A 14,397-nucleotide genomic window follows, 5' to 3' on the forward strand; every position below is an offset into this window, starting at 1 on the left:
CCTTTCAAAATCGTCTGACGTTCATGTGAGCAGAGATCGAAGTGTATTTGGTAACAATGCCTTATCGGGCATCGCCCCCGACGCTGTGTAAAGTGCGCCTAACTGGCATTTCGGTACAAGAACTCCACTCTCAAGAGATTAGGCTTTCACTGATATAAGAAATCGTTCTTAAGGCGCCCCACTGGCCAGAAAGTGGGCCAGCTAATTTTTATTTTAGTAAACAGCGATTATATGGATCATTCTTGCCTTGTTTATGTTTGTCCGGCAACAAAAGATGCTATTGTTGCCGATAAAATTAAGTTTAAAAATTTTCCCGCCACTGGATTAAAACTTGTGACGCCTACAACAAATTGGCCCCGGACTCCGCGGCTGAAAAACTTTGTGGAAGCATTAACATCTCCTTGCGTGGTCGGACTGTAATGGCGATGGCTGTATTTAATTTTATGGCCTTTTCTAGATTATAAAGGTGCGTTTTCACTGAAACGTGACTCTTTGGCTTTAGATTTTCACAGCCTATCGATACAGTTAAGCTATAATTTATCCTCAGTAGGCCTTTAAGAATGCTGGACGACAACGCATGAAAGCAAAGGTGAGGACGCGTGCCTAACTGGCGCAGAATGGAAAAGAGTACATCTTGAACATTCTTATCGGCCACTATTCGCGCCTGCAACGATCATTAAGGGTGACGACACTCCAGGTAGCAGGAGTGCGCCAACTAGCTGACTGATTTAAATCATGCGATATGCAGCAAGACTTTTGTTAAAATCATAAACATCATGTTGCTTTGACTCCGGAAGACAAATGCACCCGAATGGTTTATGACCCAACGTAATGAGGTCGCACCCAACCCCGTGAAGGTACCCAACGGGCACCTTAAGCCAAATACGAGACGGGAACGAACGCCATCCCTTAGACGTCTATATGCAAGCTGCACCGCCTCCATTACCCCCTCCTTTAGGGCTCGGTACAGGTGTCGACCGAGGTTTGAGACAGATACTGTGTAATTTCCTTTCCTCAGAAACCAATTTTCAAGCTGCAATTAGGTCTGCCATGTCTACTGTAGTACCTTAACAAATAACCACAAGCGAGAGGAGTAAGCATTTTTAAGTTGCCCCAGAACGCTTTTAACGCGAGAGAATTAAGGTTCCCGTTGTGGAGAAAATCCGGCGTCGGTGTCCGCGTTGTGAACGAAAATTCCCCAGAGAAGCAACCTAGGTAACGTGACCTTGAGCGTCATCACATCCTGCCCACTGAATTGTGAGCAAACTGACCACCATGACAGGTGGCAGGCGTCGTCATGATGATACCAAAAGAGGCAAGCAGGCTAAACTCGAGATGTTGTGTTTCAAATGCAAAATATACTTAAATTTTGTTGTGATTTTGATTGCACATTTTCTCGTTGTAAATCAGTTGCATTCGGTGATATATTAATTTCCAGTACTGATAACCTCTTGTTTGCGGGCATTCAGGACTGTCAGAAAATAAAGAAGTGCACACGCATTGGCGCTGTAACTGGGCTCTTTTAGAGAAGATGATGCAATAACGTCGGTCGGCACCTCAAATTTTAACCAACACCTTTAGATGTCATTGCTGGGCGATTGAAAGGAAGCGTGCCAGAAATATTTTCTCGTAAATAAATATTTGAAATAATAAAATACTACTTGGTCACGAAGTTTTCGGCTCTTACACCTATGGCCACTGCAGGTTTTTTTTTAAATTTCGGTTCCTAATAACAGGAAATATATTATGAGAGCGTATGAAAATTTTTACTGGAAGTTTCTGACAGCCGCGGTCTCGGAGAAGGTAATTTCGACCGTTTCAAAATGCTATTCTTCTAAAATTTTGGAAACTTAGCCCATCGCACGGTTTTTGCAAATTTGGAAGTTATTACTGAAAAATAAAATCAGGCATAACTGCTAACGTCTAACGCTGCACTCTAGTTAGAGTGGCATACTAATTGATATGAGAATTTATCGACGTATCTTTCACACATAAAGAAATAGTCCTGCGCAAGCTAAACTATAGTGATAAACCCTATGAACTCTCTCTGGCCATTAAAAAATTTCTATTTTGGTATATTTTATCATATGTACAGGCAGTGTACATTATTATAGCAAGTATGAACGTTAAAATATAGAGCATTATATTTCCTGTGCAGTAATACGGCTTCTCTGAAGAGGCCCATTTTTTCTGCACATTGCTGTTTTTCCCACCATTGCTCATAAATAACTTAAAACACCTTGCAAGGATATGCCTGAAACATATATCAGGCATATTAGAGGGCGTTTTTAAGTACTGTACATTAATATCAGGTAATCTCGTTGTCACGGTCAAATGTTTAGGAGAAGCACCCAAAGTGGAGTAAATTTGTAATGAGGGAGTAATTATTAATTTGCATTGGTGAAAACTCATCAGCTTTCCCTTGTAGCCATATGGCTGTTCTTAGCTAGGTGGAAGCCTGGGGTCTTCCTCTATACATTTCACTAACACTTTTCCCATTTCGAGTTATTGATCAATTCGCTCTCACCCTTCCATAAGCTTGCCGTTCTGGTTAGCTCAGTTGGTAGAGCAATTGCTTCGGTTAAGCGGTGGTGCCTGGTTCGAACCCCGAACCAGGAAGAATTTTTCTTTAACTGGGAGGTTTCTGAGAAAGCTGTATAGCTTTCCTTTATAGGCGCATGGCGGCGCTTGGGTGGATACGAATGAGTAATTTCTTTCTCACTACAACCTTGTTGTCATTTTCATGTTTCTTTTTTTTTCAAATCGTGCGCACATGGAGAACAGCACTTTTTTCCTAACGTTAGAACTCATCACATTATTGGAGAAAAACTTAGTACATTAGGTGTAGGTATGCTACATTCAGTCAACATTCATCAGCAGTGTAAGCTATAAAGAAGGCCCCGGTGCAAGGTCTGCACATCATACAGTTGTGAGGAAACCCGTTTTCTGCAGCGCGTACAAAACGCAGCCATTGTAGTTCTGTGGGCACTGAGCAGAAGAGGACACTAGCAAGTAAAACACGGTAACCTTCATAAATAGCGCAGTAAATTAAAGCGTAAGTTTGAATACGGCTGTGGCTTCATTTATCGTAGTACATATGCGGACATTTACGCTTCTCCCGCTAATATATCACAGTATAAACACATTTGTGTACAGCTAGAAGGTGTAAACGCCATGGTTGCGTAATTCACAACTCTCAGCTCGCGATGCACTTGTCGTGACGCTAATCCTTCCCTCCCTCAATTCTTGGCGATAATTACATTTTTCCCGCAGCCGCTACTCCTACTAGAAAAAGCGGCCTCGAGCAACAAATCTGTAGCAATACGCATGCCTATAGCGCTGGCATATGCTCACACCATAAAGTATACTCGGGAAGAAGATGCAAACAAAGAAGACACTTTTAATGTTCTGCATAATTTTGTTTTATGTGCATTCTAAAATTTTAATGAATGTATTTCCTTTCTACGACACAGATTGACACAGCGCAAAAGAACGAGGACGAGAAGAAAAACGAAACACAGGAAGGGCGCTGACTCGTCCTGGATGGCACATCTGAGACAGTCCTGGTACAGCCTTACTTGTCGCCAGTACTCAGATTTCAGGACCAGTCAATCTGTGTCGTAGAAAGTATGAACCAACTAGCCCACACCAGAATCCTCTTAGAACGTATTTCCTTATCTCCAAAAATGTATACATTGGGGTGTTTCATAATAAAGGCAATCGAGGTCACATGAACATTTTTGTTTTCAATTATATTTTTACATATGATGGGCAGACGTGTAGACACAAGGGAAGAATCTTGACTTTCAAAGAAACCCAGTTGTTTTCTTAGAAAAAACCTTCGTACTGCAGCAGAAGGAAACATTGCTATTATATTTAGTAGAAATGGTGGTAGCACAAACCGGCTACCACCATCGATGCTTCCTCCCCCACCCGAAAGACCGTCACCCAAAATAAAGGGCCCAAGGGGTTGTAATCAAGATTCCCTGCTCAGTCTGCCCGGCCTCGTGCGTGGGGGAAGCGAAGAACTTCGCCGAAAGAATGAGGCAACACAAAGCGGACGTCCGACAAATGAACCGTCAGCGCAGCGCGGTGGCCGAACACTGCGAGGAATGTGACCACCGAACTGACTTTGACGGCACTATTCTACTGGATACCGAAGCTAACCAGCGCAGGAGGCTTCTGCTGGAGTCGTGGCACATACAACAGACACGAAGGAATGTTAATCGCTCCCTTGGGACACTTCCTTCGTCTTACAAACATGGTTTCAGGCCATTGACCCGGATGTATTCAACACGAGGGCTTAAAAAGCCAAGCTGCGCCTCGCCCTTAGTCACACCGTGAAGAAGGAACCGAGCCGGTCCCGAAACGTCGTGTTTTCAAAAATTAACCTGGTTGGCGGCAGTCATCTTTCTACAAACTTAATTTTCCCAACCATACAGACTTATGTCAAATGTTTTCTTTTGATTGCTATTATAAGCTCCGAAAAACTGAAGTTTCGTTCTCTGCAGAAAGGACTGTAAAATTTTGTGTGCATCGGATATTTTCGAAAAAGTATATGCAAACTCTTCTGCTGGCACAGTGCAAATATTTTTTGACAAATTTTATTATTGGACAGAACAAAAATCCCGAAGGTCGTTCAAAAAGTTATATGTGCCAGGAAGGGCACGTTTCAGCGCTACAATGGTACAAGATGGACTGAGAACTTGAGATTGCATTTTTTCTCATTAATTGTCGGTGCTTCCACTAACACCAAAGAAAATTCATAATTCTAAGCCGGTAACTTCTTATGATAGATGTTCAGAATTTTGTAGAATTCAAGAAATAAAATGTGCTTAATTTTGATTCGCTTTAAAGAAAGAAACATTGCTTTAAAAAACTTGGAAAGGAAAATTAAGCTCCGCTTAAGGGTAACATGAGATAGTATTAATGGGTTATTGCCCATATATGCAAGATAGGTCATCTTCTACTGAACATTCATAAATCCCTGGGATTCCTCAAACCACCCCTGGCGCAGTGGTGCGGTCGTTAAGCGATGCGCCACTGCTCTGAGATGGCTTGTGCTCTGACCGCTGGGCAGCACCTGTCCCACTGTTGACAGGTGCTGAATTTTGAATGCAGGCAGATTGCAGAACTAGATACCCAGCAAGAAATGTAAGGTTACGTTTATTTGGAGCAGCCTCGTAACTCTAGCAGGGCGAACAGAAGTCCAAGATCAGCCAGCCCTGCGAGGAGCATGCATTAGGCGATGGCCATGGTGCTCGCGCGTATCCCCGTCTTCTTTACTCTGGGATAAAGGTCCCCAAAGTTAACGACTCTTCCTGAACTGCGAGTTTGCAAAATCTTGCCCAAGCCAATAAATGCTTGAAATCGGGAAAAATGAATAGACGAGTTTTGCATCACTTATCCTCTAAAAAGTTTTGGGGAATATATTTCCCGTTATTCATACGCACAACAGCAAAAAACAGCGATGTGCATAGGAAAGTTTGTTCAAAGATGCTGTATGTATCTACTGCAGACGCGATAATTTTCTCCACCACGTTTTTAGTGTTTCTCAAAAGCCATATATGCATATTACCTGGGTCGAATATTACACATATCTTAAAAGCCCTTTAAATACAGACACGAAATCCCTGCGCCTCTCTGCATTTATTAAATTAGCGCAAAATCTCGTTAACGTGAAGTTTTCGTGAGCTTTATAAATTTTTATACAGTGGACCGTGTAGACGCAACCTAATCTGCTGAGGGGTATAATATATTCGCTCTACATGCCGCAGAATCAGCGGAGACGCAATACGACCCATCTTCCTATGCACTTGAATACAGTCACCGTTTGCAGCTTATTTTGTTCCCAAGCTTGTGTATATTGTCAGTATTTATTAATCAAGTCATACTTCTAACGCTACTGCCAATTCTGAACGTGGAACATAATGGAAAAAGGAGTTTGGTAGATTTCAGCAATCTTGCTAGGCATGTTTAGTTCGGCGTAGCTTAAATAGATGGCGCCAGCTGCTCCAGCGACGGGATGAGGTGATCGTGAGCAGGGCAGCGTGCTTGGCGCCAGACGCAGCACGCGCGCGCCAGCTTTTGGCGGACCGACAGGGCTACGCAAGGCCTATATTCTTTCGAATACTGCCAGGAAAAGCCGTCGCCAAGAATAAAGTTATTCTCAACCAAAGTAGAAGAAAGAGGAGTCCACATTGGAATCGAGAATTTTTCGTGCTTCCGAAATGTTTCAGGGCGCTAGCACTAGATGGGACAAGAGCAAGGAAGCCTTTACGGCTTCGTGCAGCAAGGGGGTAAAGCGCGGTGAGCAGGTTGTCATACACTCGAGCAGCGCCATCTTGCTACTCCCATAGTTGCCTGTACTTATTAGTTGTTTGCGCTACTGCGATTATTTTCAATGCAGCTACACAGAACACATTAAAAATAGACCTCTAAAACTTTAAACATCCAAAAAATGTTAGAGCATTACGCCAAACTCTTTGTTGTTTCAAAATTTGAAATATGCAGACCTGTACAAGAAAACTTGGGAAAGTTTCGTTTTCGTTTCGTCTGCTGTAGCAGCTGTAGGTTACCGACGTATACTAGTTCATTACTACTTACAGCGTAGACTGCAGGACAGAATTAAGATACGGCCGTTTGATACGCCAAATACGCTCTGCATTACATACATCTCCGCCCCATGTGTCTGCTCAAAGCACTCCCGAGCATACTCCACTGAGAGCGGTCTCCCTCTTTTTCGACCGTGCGTTCTAGCTACTCTTCGCACTTTGGACTCATTCACTTCCACCGCTCGGTTCGCTGTCTTTCGCACGAACGTTGCCTTTTCTGCTTGTTTTGGTTTTGGATGTCTGATTCGGTGCCGGGAAAGCGCTGCAGACGAAAGTCGTTTTCCGTGCGCACGTTGGTCGATCGTATCTCTTGCGCGCACGGCGGTCGATCGCGCACAAGAATCTGGACTCTGGACCCGTCGGCAGCGTTCAGGGCGACACCCGAAACTGCCATAGCAGTCGGCCGGCCGAGTAAGCCCGCCTTCGCTCGAAAGCACAAGAACACAGATAAAAACAAGAAAATACCGAGAACAGAACCGTCCGCTTATACACGCTCGCCTGTCAGTTGCTCAGTAGATGCAATAAGCACGCAGCACGCTGTGGCTCCGCGCATCGCGATCTACCGCTTTGTCTCGCTCGTGCACAGAGTTTCAGCAGAATGCCGCCATCGTGCATCATATGCAAAACAAGTTGCCAAAAGGGATCGGGAATTTCTCTTCATGTGTGAGTACTGTTCTCTGAAAAATTCGTAACGGCACTGTCGCGTGTTTTTTTTTCTTTAAGATTGTCTTGTATGCATGCAACATGCATGAAGAGAATTCGTGGAGCCTTACGTTTAGTGGTATATAGTACAGGCTTGCAATTGAAACAGTATATGAAAAGTAAGCGAAGGTGTCATTTTTTTGTTTCAGCTTTCCTCACAACAACAAAGACTTGCTGCAAAAGTGGCTCAGCGCTATTAGGACACCATTGCCTAATTTACATATAGGGTGCAGGATCTGCTCAAGACATTTCGAGCAGTCATGCTTTTACAGCGGCCACACCAGGCACTTTTTAAAACCAGACGCAGTGCCAACGGTATTCCAAAAGGTACAGAGTGAGCAGGTAGGTGCAAATTGTGGTTGTGCTCTGTTTATGTTCAGTAGAACCTGCATTCAGTGTGAAACTTTTAATGCTCATTACGGGTAAGTTATAAAAACTACGCTGAGCCTAGCTGATGTCTAGACCATTTACAGCCAAATATAAGTAAAAAGAGAAAACTAACTTTTCAACAAAACGCTAGATATTTAAGTTAAAATTAAAAATTTAGCAACTGGTATGTCAGTACAAAAGTAAAGGCAGCAATTCAACATAAAAAGAATCAAGTTTATGATAATTAAATAAAATCCGCTGTGTATCAGCAGTTCAGAGTGGTGCACTAGACGGGAGGGCTTATGCAGGAGAGACTGTGTGCCGGGCATGTCTACATTATTAAACAGAATTCTGACAGCGGTCAGTCGTGGTGTCTCACCAAGTCTGTGTGCATAGGGTGATAAGTTATAATAGAGCGAGTGCCTCAGCTCATGCAATATTTTTACTTTAGGTTGCAAGCACATCTTGCGGTGCTATTTCAGGACCAGTCACTGCCACGTACGTCATTACAGAAACGCAAGCGGGTAAGTTTAAGTGAGCAGAAAGGCCAGTGCTTCAGACAACAAAATTTTTATCTTAGGGCATATCTATGTAGGAGCACGCAAGCCCAGAAGCAACCAGTTCACAGACAATGTCCTCACCCTCCTCACGAGCTCAGTTACCACTGAGAAAGTCTCCACGCTTGCAGGTAAAAGAATGAGTCCGAATATTGGTGTCTCATGCATCCAATTGCTGGTGTCTCCAGTAGTGAAAATGTTCCTACTTCAGGCCATTAGTGTGAGGCCGAATCTCAGCCAACCGGTCACCTCACCTATACCCAAATCCCCCTGCAAGCACTTGCACACTCCCACAAGAAAGTCCCTACGCAAGCGAAAGCAGGTGAGATGCTGTACATAAATAGCAAGAATCTCGCGTCAAAACTGTTTCTGCTTCAGGACATGTCTGCACCACAAACCCCCAGCTCAGTAGCAGCATCACCATGGAAATCTCCACGCAAGTGCTTGCAGGTAACATGTAAAAGGCAGATGATGCACTGTCTCCTCTGACACACCCTTTCTGCCTGAGCAGACAGCTACACCAGTTTGTGCAAGTTCAAGGATGCACAGTGAGGACCAAGGTGCAACGAGCCCAGACAAAGCAGCAGTGAAAGTGCAACATAAGGTATGCATATACAGATTATTATGGAAGCTTAGTTGCTGACACAGTATTCTATTGCCCACAGACAACACAGTCTCTGAAAAGCTCCAGCAAAACGAAAGGAGTAAGCCACGATCACCCATACATTGCTTCACAATCTCCAAGAACTCGACTGTGGACAGTCAAGAAAAAGCTGTCTGTTGCGCGAAGAAAACTTTATTCAGCTTCACAACAGTTAAAAGAAAAAAATAAGTGTATGATTGACCTCAAAAGCCTTCTAAATGAAATGAAAGAAAAACAACTGATTTCTCCGAATGGACAAGAAACACTGGAGGCATTTGGAGAACTGCCACGAGAGATTGTAAAAAGTTGGCGCTCTAACAAGCCCAAATCACCATCACAAAGACGATACAGTGAGAAGATGATGAAGTTTGCCACTACACTGTATTATCAGTCTCCAAGGGCATATGAATATGTGGCCAGCATTTTCCCAATGCCCAGCAGGCAGACCATTCGCACCTGGCTCAAAGTGATTGATGCATGGCCAGGGTTTACAAGTGATGCTCTCAATCACATCAAAACGTCATTTGAAACAAAAAATGAACGAGAGCGGCTTTGCTGCCTGTTGCTAGACGGAATGAGTATTAGCAAAAGGTGCGAGATGGACACTAAGACAGGGAAACTGATTGGCTACGTTGACTTGGGGAACAGTCAGAGTCCACTGGACACAGATGACTCCTCACTAGCTGGAGATGCTCTCGTGCTCATGGCAGTTGGCGTGGCAGCTCCATGGAAAATTCCCTTTGGATATTTCCTCAACAATGGACTCAGTGGGGAGCAACTGAGAAATATAGTTAATGAGGCCATCGAGCAGCTGACACAATGTTCGCTGAACGTCGTTGCTGTTGTATGCGATGCTCTAGCTGCTAATGTATCCATGGGCAAGCTTCTTGGCTCTCGGATCCATGAAGCCACAAGTGAGCAGTTTGTGACGGCCTTCCCCCATCCCTGCAACCAATCAAGGACCGTGTCCCTGGTATTCGATGCTGCCCATGGATTAAAATTGCTCAGAAACCTCCTGGGCGATAAGAAAACACTGCACAGCAATGAATATGGAGTAAGACATTCAACTCTGATAAAGTGTGATTCACCTCTAATATATTTATTGTCTTTTGCAGTCAATCAAATGGGGCTTTATTGAAAGGCTGTAAGACCTGCAAGAAGCTGAAGGTCTTCGAGCAGCAAATAAACTCCGGAGGGCACATATTGAGTACTACAGACAAATTATGAAAGTGCGACTGGCTGCACAAACATTCAGTGCATCAGTGAGCAAAAGCCTAAAGTTTGCCAAGGAGCTTGGAATACAAAACTTCAATGGGTCCGGTGGAACCGCAGAATTTATTGCTGATGTTGGTCGGTGAGTTCTGAAGTAAAATTCTCGTTTGCATAAGTAATTCAATCTTCTTTTGATGTTTCTTTCAGGGCCTTTAATATATTAAATTCGCACAGTCCAACTGCAATGGATTTCAAAGCACCGCTGCGAGCAGCAACATTCAATTTTCAAAAGCAGACGATGCTGCAACTATCTACAAAGCTCATGTCTCTGCGTCTTCCGTCTCGTGAGCTCGTATGCATCTCGGGGCGGAGAATGTCTGTCATAAGTTTGGCATTCTCGTTGAAGAGCATTGCAGAACTCGCCCAGAACCTCTTCGATTCCATTGTTTGCAGGTAGGACTGCATATTGTGTTTCATACACTATTACTGCATGTCAATACACAAGTGCACAATCCAAATGAATGAAAACTTTCAGTGCTGCTTTATTAATAAAAAGGGTGCAAGACCGTAGGGCATTGTGCATGGTGCTGAGCCATGCAGCTGAAGGCACCTCATGCAGTTTCAAGGCAATGCGTTTTGTCCTAACTATATAGCGTATTGAAAGCACCGACAGTGAAAGCATGACAATGTGACAATGACGGGAAAGCACCTCTAAAACATGTGCTAAAACCAATTTATAGAAATAATGCTATCCTATTAGACATGCTTACAGCATGCAGTTTTAGTCTATCGCTGAATAATTAAGGCAATAACAGAAAATACCTGCCAGTCCAAACTCTAGCCCAGTGTATTGTTGCTCATAACAAACATAGTCAAAAGTGAAGTACAGAGCCACAGTAGGACAGCACAGAGTTACAGAATAAGCATGCTGCAATTCTTGAAAGGAAATGGAGAAGAAAAGTATTTTTCATGTTGTTGCAGTTACAAATGAGGGCAGTGGAGAGTTGAGAAAGTTAGCAATAAAAATGCAAAACAATCCAATCATTTTACCACGGTGGTGGAAGCATAAGTAGTAAATACCACTGTAGCAAAATATCTTAGCGTTCAATGAAAATAGAATTCAAAATGAAGCTATTAAAGTCAACAACAAAAACTGATTAAAATATAATTATCAGAAATGAAAGCAGAAGGCTCTCCAATTACCATGGCTGCAAGAAACATGATGCAAATAAGCTTAGCTGACTAAGAGTAGAATCTTATTGGCTATCAAACAATTAAGCAATAACTGTGCCGTTTTGAGCACTACTAAAAACTGAACTCACTGGAATATGCTTTTCATTGTTATTTCGCTTCGTTGCATTAACAAGGAACTACGAATGGAGATATGTTTTCTTCATTCTGTTTGCCAAGGCAGGAAAACAATTGCAAATTGTCATGGTGTTTTCATTTTCATTACAGCTACATTTGCACATACCGGTTCAGTCAAGATCACCTTGAAATGTTCTTTAGCTGCATCCGCCAGAGAGGGGGATGGAACAATAACCCCTAGGCTCTGCAGTTCCGGTACGCATACAGAAGCCTACTGGTGCATGCAGATGTGCGGCCTGTGACGACCGGCAATGTTACCCCAGATTTTGAGGGAATTGCAACAGTGGCCCATGAGCGTCTGCACAGAAGCAACGATGATGAAGCTGGCGAGTCACCAGATATGTACATTGCTATTGCCATAACTGACCATGACTACAGCAGTCTTGGCTATGGACTCACCAATTTTAGCACTGAGGTTGTGACCTACATAGGTGGTTTTATTGTGAGGGTTGTTTCAAAGAGCATAAACTGCACCTCGTGTTTAGAGATGCTTGTACAGGATGACATCGCAAGTGTCCTTATTTTCATCAGAAATAATGGAGGCCTAATCATGCCTTCAGCGCTCGTAATTCACACCCTGTGCACTGCGGAGCACATTTTCCGCTGCAGTGATGAGCAAGGGCACAAAAACGTTGACCGCTTGGTTATACAGTACTTCCAGAAGTTCTGCCAACGACATGAGCAGAGCTTGAAGGAAGTAGAACATTATAATGAGAACCCAGCACATGTAATTGGAGTGATCAAGTTCGTTTTGAAGAAATATGTCACTCTCAGACTGAGAGAGGAGGCTAGAAGGATAACAGAGAGGGCAAGAGGGGCATATGTTAGAGCACTGCTTACAAAGCAAATCTTGTTTCAGCATCAATAACAACCATTTCCAATTGCACTAATCAACGTAACGACACATACATGAAGGGATCCAAAGTTAATCAACAGTCAGTGTATATGTCATAATGAGCCCCTCGATTATATCCCTTTGTCTGCTCGGCAACTTAATGACAATTATTTAGTGCAAAGCAAGGAATGAAGGAAACAGGAATAAACTAATATTAATAAACTTTTACAAGCCAAAGTCGCACTTGGGTTATGCAGCACGCTGCAGAAGAGGATTCCTCAATAATTTTGATACGGGGGGGTCTTACACATGCCGAAAATTTATTACAAAATACAGAGTACCAGCTGTTCCAACTAGCCGTATTGCATATTCTCTTAAATACTCCTGATTTTAAATTATTAAAATTTGGCATTCAACAACTGTTGATACAGTGATAGTAGTGGGGTTGCTTCACCAGTGCATTGTAGGAATGAACCTGGCCAACGTGCATATTTATAAAGTAGTATCGCAGTGCAAAAGTAAGGACTGCGTTCCATTACCGTTCAAAGATCTCGAGTCATGCCTTATGTCAGATAAACGGCAATTATGCATGACACGCAAGGTAAATATGTCTGTCGATTGTAGTAGAAGAAATAAGAATCTCTTTGTTGAAGTTCCTTAAAACACACCTTACATGTGTAATGCAACAACTCTTCACCAGTGCAATGTTCAGTGCAGAAAATGTTTCTGAAGCTAAGGTCAGTGAAGTGTTCAGCAAGTACTCAAACATTTATTCGCGTTAAAGAAATGCAAAGCAGGTGCACATTTCAGCTTTTACACAGACGCCCATGTGCATTTCTGAAGGTTCTATTTTTTGGTTTTGTGGGGTTTAACGTTCCAGATTGGCGTAGGCTATGAGGGATGCTATTTCTGAAGGGATTTCACCAGATGCACAGTCGTGCTATAGATAACAAGTATGATGAAGAGTGACATCGAACATTTATTCCAACATTGTTCATGCAAAATCACTGTATTGATACTACGTTGAACATGTTTTTTTTCCAAGGTCCCCATAGTACTGCATCAAGGCTGCCCTGTTAGGTGTTCAGCAAATAAGAGCAGAGATCTTGGTACTGTATATTTATTTTTTTTTCATCTGCATTCTTTGAGTGTGTGAAAAGATGTAAAGGTATTGAATGCTGCATTGTGTATGACTGAGACATTATTTACAAGCTATGATACTTTTATTTGTCTAGTGGGTACAACAGTAACGTCAGTGAATTTATGGCAGAAATAAAAAGCAGGCATTCACAAACATAACTGCTCAAGTTAAATGACTGTCAACTATGAAGCCAGCTGTAACTTTGCAGTGGCAGGTTGTATTATAATCTGACATGCTTGTGATTGTGCAGATGCACTGGTTGTCAATTTTTTGTTTTACAGAATGTGGCCCGAATTTTTGATATTTCCAAAGCTGTACGCGAGCAAACCGCATTCCAACGTTTCTCTTTACCATCATCACCTTGCACAATACTCTGTGCTCTCCGAGTGCGACTTATCCCACATGTCTCTTGCATAAAATTCTTCCATGTATGTACGCTTTGGTGCTTCGTTGCAAGCAGATTAAACCTTTCGGAACGGAGTCTGTTACAGATTTTGCGTTGTATTCAAACAGAATTCCGATCTTAACAGGCAGCGGTACAGAAGGCATGCGCTGCACTCTGTGCGAGTGTCGTCTCCCTTCTGCCTCGTCTCCTGTATGGAACACCAACGAGATCTGACCGCCGGAGAAGACAGGAGGGGACGATGGTGCAAACTTTACTAAAGGGACTCCAGGTAACGCAAAAAGGCATGGGGAATGCATGTTTTATAATACCCTGTACATCAAAACAAACCTTGCTGAACCTCGCCAACAAACCTCGTTGATCTCGGCTCACACAAACACAAATCATACGTAATGAGTGGCACAAGACTCACCACCACCTGGAAGTATCTTCGTGCGCGCACCATCGCGAACATTTTGCGCATGAACTAGAAAGGAATTCAACACAGCACGTAAGCAAGCCGCAGCACCATTCCTCGTACAGCTTTTTGACGCGCACTACGAAGCGCGCGGCC

Source organism: Amblyomma americanum, chromosome 1 (genome assembly GCF_052857255.1).
Source record: "Amblyomma americanum isolate KBUSLIRL-KWMA chromosome 1, ASM5285725v1, whole genome shotgun sequence".
Classification (NCBI taxonomy): Eukaryota; Metazoa; Arthropoda; class Arachnida; order Ixodida; family Ixodidae; genus Amblyomma; species Amblyomma americanum.